We start from the raw sequence: 8,361 nt of genomic DNA on the forward strand, positions 1-8,361 counted from the left end.
CAGTTGCAGTTGTCAATATGAGGTTATTGCCAAGCCATCGACATGGATTTCAGAAAGGGTGACCTTACAAATAATCGGCTCGTTCACCATAGAAACATGTGAATTCCAGTATAGTTGTTGCATAAAGGGTAACTTACCGACTTTCACTTATTAAACAGGGACGGCCCTTGCATATGTAAAACATGGCTGAGGTAACTCACAAAATTATAAAATAGGGTTATAAAATAAGGAATTTCGTCAATCCACTGAATGAAAGAATAGCCATTATAAAAGATGTTTTAGCCGGCCTGTGTGGCCGAGTGGTTCTAGGCGCTTCAGTCTGGAACCGCGCGACCACTATGGTCGCAGGTTCGAATCCTGCCTCGGGCATGAATGTGTGTGATGTTCTTAGGTTAGTTTAAGTAGTACTACGTTCTAGGGGACTGATGATCTCAGATGTTAAGTCCCATAGTGCTCAGAGCCATTTGAACATTTTTGAGTCATAAAAGATGTTTATTTCAGTTTGTTGTGTACTTCAAGTTAAACATAAGCATATAAGGACATGAAATCTTATGCTCATTGAGCATCAATACCACAACGTCCTTAGAGAAATAGAACATTGGCAAATTTCGCGTAATTTGTAAGAAATGAATACGTTATGGAAGTCAGTACAACATTGGGGCAATGATTAACCCGTAAGTACACGCACTTGTTCTGTGAGACCACTGAGAATATATTCAATTTAATACAATGTCTGACAATTGCTCCAAAGGAGCTATCTTCTCTGCGCCTTCTGTGACCATAATAGGATTCATTTGATATGGTGTACATGTGATTTTAACAACAACACTTCCAGTTAACTTTTTAACAACAACACTTCCAGTTAACGTTTTAACAACAACACTTCCATTTAACTTTCTACAAACAGTTCAGGGTATCACGGACCAGCCGCACGGGTGTCAGTTTATTGTCAGCCCCGCTTAGGTCATTCTCATGCACCCATAATGCGGTATTGGATTTCTTTAGTGTTAAAACGACGTTTTCTATCTTGGTACCTTGTTTTAGTATCCTGAAAGTGTTGTAACGGCATATTATTACGAGGCAGAAGAGCAGAGAGTTAGATGCCGCTGTCATTTTCAAAACAAATAAGGAAGAACAACCGAGAAGAAGAGAATTCTTGAGACAGCTTTCTTTTGTGCTTCTGCAAGACCATTTTCAGCAAAGGGAAACGTCAAGAACTTTGCGAGAAAAGGTAACTGAAAGAATTGGCAAGCTTTGTGTCATGATAAACTCTGAAGTGTTATCAACTGCGAGGTTACGAGGACGATGTCTAAACTACAAAAGCAAACACAGAAGAACCCCACATGTCTGTGAAAACTGTGAGAAATGCGTTTGCCTTGAACATTCTGTTATAGTTGTGCCTTGACTATATCGTCAAAATATTCCATTGAATATGTTTCTTATTTTGATAGTAGCTCATTTTTATGTATCTTTAATTTGTGTATATGCTTTTGACCAAAACATAAAATTTTCCTTTTAAATTGACATATTAAAGTAATTGGTAATGACACTACTTCATTCACTAACAAATCCCTCCACAATACACATAAAAATCCAACTTAAAAGCGTTGGAAACTGCAAAGGCCTGTGAGACCAACTGCGCGCTCTCACATCGAGATTCCAGGGGCGTGCAGCGTCTGGTTAAGCTCGCAGAAGTCATGTAGTCGTTGCCGAATGTTAATCAGAGAGGAAGGAAAGAACCACAGAGAGAATCGTTCATGCACTCACGATCTTGACTGAACATTGCTTAATTCATGATTTCTGAAGGCTGTGCTCGAATCTGAAACGCAAAAGTCCTACCGTCGGGCGGAATAAGTACATAAGTACTGTCACTCGGTTTGCGAACGCTGCAGGGCTCATCGCAACACTGCCACTGACAATGGATGGCGTCTGTGGTAATAGCTCACCCTCAGAAACGAAGTTTCTATTTCGGTTACTGCATCTCGGATGGAACTAAGTTCCACAGAGCGCTCATCGCAAGAAGCAGAATTTTTGCTTTTGCCTGATTTGGAGCACCAATTCGGTCTGTTCTAATACTGCAACAGTCACCAATCCATACTCTTTTAAACATGATGAACCAGCCGTGAATATTTTTTATCTTAAAATTCAGAAAAAAAGCAGTTCCTGACTCCCACAACGTGTCGTATTTCGCGACTTTCCTGTCCTGTACGTACACACTGCTGTTTCTCTTCTCTCGCTCCATATTTTGTCCATATTAGCCAATGGCAGCAGTTTTACTATTTCTTAACAGAGTTAACAACAAGGCATTTAACTTGGCCCCTAGCCTGCTGGCTGTGGGACCCATGTTATTAAACATAAAAGTACCTGATGGTCTCCCTTCTCACACCACTTCCGAGATTACTGTCTTTGTATTACTTCCGGTGTAACACTTTTCATAATAGTGACTTCCTTTCTTGTTTTAGACGCAACAACGACGGTGCTTCTTTGGTGGAGCTTAGCCAACATGCAATAAACTATTCCACTTTTCTGCGTGCGCTTCTCTGCCCCTTCAAAATGCCTGTCGTCCCCCCAGCTCGGGTGGGCTCTGTCCAACCTGTCTTCAATAAGACTCCCAGTTACACTTGAACAGACCTGTAAAGAATGAATTTAATAAGAAAATATAGCAATTGATGTGCCAATCACTGACATTAGTTTCAATCATTCTTGTACCTCAGTCTCTAGCTTGGGTTTAATTTGGCTGGACTTGCTAATTTATTAGAATATAATTATGGTGTTTGACAGAATTACCAAAAGCTGTCGCATGACAATTTGACACGTACAGGTCGTTTGATACACATCTCACGTCCAACAAATTATGCTGAGCATTGTAGTCAGCAACGTGTCCGTGGCAGACATGTACTCTGTTGTCAGGTCTGTGACTGACTGTCGTCAGTTGTACTCTGATCTTCATCATGTGTGATGAGGCATGACCGTCCTACACCACATCACTTACTCCCGATTCCACCATCCTCAATATTACTTTCACAGATTTTTCACGAACGCGGTATGCAAGGAAGCGAACAGCTTCACTAGTTTCGAGATGCTCGTTCACAGACGTCGGGCCATAACCATTTTCCTTGATCAGATTCACTCACAGTTAAGAATTTCCCTGTTTGCGACCCGTATAGAAATTATAACTATTCCCTACTAAAAATTATTCCATCTTGGCATAGTGGTACAGCAACGATCTATTGCTACTATCTAATAAAAAGCAATCGTAGGCTGCACAATTCAGATGATACCCTATCCGGACAAAACGCGTCGTCCTTGGCTTAATAAGGAACACTGTGCAACCCATAACAGTTTTTTATTTAACAATATTTCTGCTCAGCTTCTACATGACCAGATAGCCGTGTTTGTTAAAGCGCCACTTGCCTGATACGGAGATGCACTAGAGCCAGATAGAATCCTCAGACAGGACATTGACGAAGGTCAATGTGCCGGACAGCCTGGATGAGGTTTTTAGGCGGTTTCGCACATCCCATTAGGTGACTACCAGGCCTGTACACAAATCCCACCTGAGTTACACGTATCTAAGACATTTAGAAAACTTTCTCTCACTTTCACATGAATAACACTACATGCAGTTGGGGTAAACACATTCCATCCTGGAGGGTAATGGGGTGGCGACAGGAAGTCCATTAGTATCCATGCTGACCTACGCCGATTCGGATAAAGACGAAAAACAAAGAAGATTTTCTACTCCGATTATGTACTCCTCTTACCGCTTCACGTTACCTCGGCAACACCTGACGGCATTCAGTTTATGAGCAGTGGTCATAATGTTATCGATCATCAGTGTAAACATTTGCAGTATTTCGCCATCTTTGGCTGCCCGAGAGAGTTTCCAACTATGGACGTGTTGGCAGTTTGGTAGAAATTCCATCGTCTTTTGTCGGACATGATAATGGCACTCGTTCTGCCAAGCAAGCTCATAAAATGTGCCGAGGCGTAGGAGTTAAGGAAATTGGTCACAAGCTGGTATTCACACAGGCATCAACGGGAAGTATACAAATTGTAAAATTTTGTGACTGATGGATGAATGTGTGACGCTGCAGCGAAGTTTTACCGTGGAGCTGGCAAGGATAGTAAACAATCTCCATTTAGATACCAAGGTAAAAAGTCATTGCGAAATTCATTCCGTGTCGTCGGTTGGACAGTAACTATGCCTCGTAGGTGGTGTGTAAACAATACACGAAGATTTCGTACTTGAGAGAGGACGTGTAGTTGAGCTCTAAGAAGACTGGTGAACATCCAACGATTCCATCAATCAATGGCAAGCCGAATAACAGTTTGGGTAAGGGTCAGAATTGGACCAACGCGCCACTGATATGCTCAACTAGTGAAGCTCTCCCTCTTGAATAAATCGTCCAATAGCTCCGCAATTTCAACCATTTGTTTGTCTGTACATCACATGTGCCGGGACCTATTCGGATAATTCATACATAGTGCGCCTTTTTTGTCTTAGGGGCAAGGGAATTATACGTACCTAGAAAAATATGATTGTAGGTAAAATTGATAGAACACAAGCTTAGTTCCTTAAACTTAATGTAGGGAACCGATCGTGGACATGTACGGATAATTCCAGATTTTGATTAAAATGAATTAGGTACGTAATTAATATCCTAAATCGTAGAGAACGAGTTATGATTTCAACCCTAAGCCGTTTCAGACACGATGCCGATATATAAATGATAGAGTACAGCAGTCAGTTTTCCTTTTTTGCAGGGTTTATTTGACAAATCCAGATTTCGACTAGTTCCTAGCCATTATCAGTGCTAAAAAAATACAGAAAGTGCATGGTCATGAATAGAGTAGTATTCGAAGAACTGTGACTGACGCCAGAATAACAGGGAACTGACATGCATTGAAATCAGAAAATAGTGGTATGTAATCTAATGTATAAGCCGTACAGGTTTTGCCACGAGTTGTAACTTTTTATAGTATCACCTGACCATGTACTTCCTGTATTTTTTAACATTGATAATGGTCGGCATTAGTCTAAATATGGATTTGCTAAATAAAAAAATTGTTCAAATGGCTCTGAGTACTATGGGACTTACCGTCTGAGGTCATCAGCCCCCTAGAACTTAGAACTACTTAAACCTAACTAACCTAAGGACATCACACACATCCATGACCGAGGCAGGATTCGATCCTGCCAAATAAAACCTGCAAAAAAGCACCACTGATTGCTGTGCTCCATCATTTATAAATCAGATCACAGTCTCTGCGAGCACCCACGTTCCTAATGGAAGGTAACCTGTCGATGCCAATTTCTTAACCCTTGGAAGGTGTGGAGGTTTTAATACCACTGACATACGCAGGAAAGCACTCTGAAACGAGTCTCGAAAGTACATAGACTTACACAGTTAGAACGTTATTGAGAAAAGCTCAATGCGAAGACGTAGTCTATTGGAAACACACGTACTAACTCTTTAAATCATATAACTATGAGACCGTGAAAGGAGATGCAGAACGTCTTCAAACACAAGTTAAAAGAAGATATTGATGTTTACGAGTAAACTGCTGTTAGATCACCAAAATGATGCCCTTTTGAATATTGAATATTGATGTTCCTTATATATTGAAACGACCGCTACTGAACACACGGACTCACTGGATGGAGATACAGTCATCCTCACCACCATTCTCACTTATTGGAATAGGCTGCACTACATTTACCAGATACCCTCTTGTCCTCGGACGCCAGACTCTTCGATGTCCGTGGACATATAGATAATGACGAGTTTAGGCAGACCACCTTCCTGCATTCTTTCTACATGCTTACAACAGTAGATTTTACATTTACACTTTAAATTCTGGCTTCCTAATCGAAAATCTTTAGCTCTTACCTTATTCCTGTGTTTGCTATTTTGCCCTTCAGTGTGTGGTCTTTGACTGCCCTGAGAAATTTTATCTCTGCTGACGTAATTTTCCGTCTGTCAGTCTTCGATAAGTCCGACGTCTCACTTCTTAATACTACTACCGAAAATGATATTTTTTTCTAGAGCTTCAGCTTACTTTCATTTCTGGCTTTATTTTTTAGAGTTCTATGAATTTTATTGTATGGAATTTGGAAAGTATTATCTGTGTCGCGATCTAAAGTTGGGATTATTTCGCACACAAGAGAGTAAAAGGTGGACACCTGTCCCAGTATTTTGCCGCTTATCTCAGTTTTGGATCTTACGGTGTGTTCCTCCAAAAAAAGTCATTACTTTTGATTTGCGTGGAGACATTACCAGTCCATATTTTTCTCTTATATTTATTAAGATGTGTAGTCCCTGCTGCCTGTTGAACGCTAAAAGCGTCGTCCGCACATAAAATACTACTTGAACTATACTGCGGTAAGAGTGTTAAATCAGAATCGAAGATTTGTTAATATGGGGAAGAAATTTCTGAGAATGAATATTTGGAGCACAGTACTGTTTGACAGTAAAACATGGACTTTGGGAAAACCGGAACAGAACAGAATCGAAGCATTTGAGATGTGTTACTATAGGACAGTATTGAAAAGTAGGTCACTGATAGGGTAAAAAACGGCGAGGTTTTGCGCAGGATTAGAGAGGAAAGGAATGCGTGGAAAACAATAACGAGAAGAAAGGACGGGACGATAGGACATCTGTTAAGTCATCAGGGAATAACTTCCATGGTACAAGAGGGATTTGCAGAGGGTAAAAACCGTAGAGGAAGACAGAGATTGGAGTACATCCAACAAATAACTGAGAGTGTAGGCTGAAAGTCCTACTCTGAGATGAAGAGCCTGGAACCAGGAGAGGAATTCGTGGAGGGCTGCATCAAACATCGAACCAGTCGAACGATTACATAAAAAAGCTACATCAGTTCGATATTAAGTAATATTGGTGCTGTTAGTTGCTCCCCTGTGTCATTCTGATCTATTTTCCTGGATTATCTAGTAAACTTCTTGTGATCACAATTACCCATAGCGTGTGTCTATTTAGGCTGTCAAATGACTTATGAAAATCGGAGAAGGTGATCTGTTTTTCCAAATTGAGTTTCCTTCTTTCTGTATCATTTGCTTCGCCACGAAAATAACATCTACTCTAGAAATGGACACCTGGAAAGTTAATTTTTGGGACCTGGAATGGTAGATGAATAACTAATAAAGAATTTGAATGAGTAAATTTGTTGACAATAGATAAGGTGGATATAGCCTTTATCTCTGAAATAAAAAAGACGCTTAGTGGTAGAAAATTTGTTGGAGAGATATAGGTCTTAGCCGTAATGTTTGCAGAAACGTCCGGGTAATGGGGTTACGTGGAGGGTCCATAACTTGCTCAGCTAAGCCGGTTTCCTGTGATACAAAGTTTCGAGAGCTAACTTCACTGTTTGGACGCTTGGGCGAAGTGCGCTAAGCACACAGTTAGCTGCCGTAGCACCAGGTTTCCACATGCCCGCGCTGATGTGACGAAGTCAAGCAGAAGCACCGTTGTGGAAGTGTGGCGGCGCTGTCGGATTATACGCCACGTTGTTGCGGATAGCCAAGATAGCGATTTAGGGACACCAGCTGGTATTTGCTCACGAAATGAAATTTCTTCGAGAGAAATGTTATGTTTGATGCGCTCAATAGAAGGTCACTTGGTTACGACAGTCATCTTTACATCTGAGGTCAGTCTTGGAAATTAAATAAAACTCTCTTTACTTACCGGAATGAACCTTTCACAAATAAAGACGCACAGTCCCGGCTATATATCCAAAAGTACCACCCCACTACTTATTAAACTTAACAGACGAACACCTGCACGCGCAGCTGAACGAGCAGTAATGGGAGAAAGTATACGGCATAGAAATAGCTTAACTACAATCTAGGATAATGACTTCAGATTTAATGTTAAACTGCTCCAGGAGGCCTATATAAGGCTCTGAGTGTGGGGTGGGTGAGCGTAACGAGGGGGGGGGGGGGGGAGAGGGTGTCATGAAACGTGCCTGCGTTTCCCAGTCGGTAGGAGGACTGCCGATGGAAGCAAAGGTTCTGGGTCGAAATCCCTGTTCAGCACACACATTCAGTCGCATACTCTCTTTTACTCGGTAACTACGTGTATAAGTCATTCACATATTTTATATCACTTCATTAGGCTCAGGAAGCACAAGTGGAAATTTGAATTTTTATATACATGACGAAGTTGTTAACTGATCATGTACATCTGAAGACGACAACCGGTAAGTGAATCTGTAGTTACCCGGAAATCTTGACGTAATAAATTATTGCACGAGTGTAAGCAAAGTAAGTCGCCCTGGCAGTTTCTCTTGTCAGAATAATTGGTAAACCTGTAAAAGGCCTATTTTCAAATTTACGAACTA

General features: G+C 41.0%; 1 non-coding gene across 1 annotated transcript; it reads left to right on the forward strand.

The window, feature by feature from the left end:
• Positions 1-285: 285 nt before the first annotated feature.
• Positions 286-369, forward strand: Trnas-gga (transfer RNA serine (anticodon GGA)). Its single transcript is given in 2 exon segments — positions 286-325; positions 335-369. It is a non-coding gene; the product is annotated as a tRNA-Ser (tRNA).
• The last annotated feature ends 7,992 nt before the right edge of the window (positions 370-8,361 follow it).

Source organism: Schistocerca cancellata, chromosome 6, assembly GCF_023864275.1.
Source record: "Schistocerca cancellata isolate TAMUIC-IGC-003103 chromosome 6, iqSchCanc2.1, whole genome shotgun sequence".
Taxonomy (NCBI): Eukaryota; Metazoa; Arthropoda; class Insecta; order Orthoptera; family Acrididae; genus Schistocerca; species Schistocerca cancellata.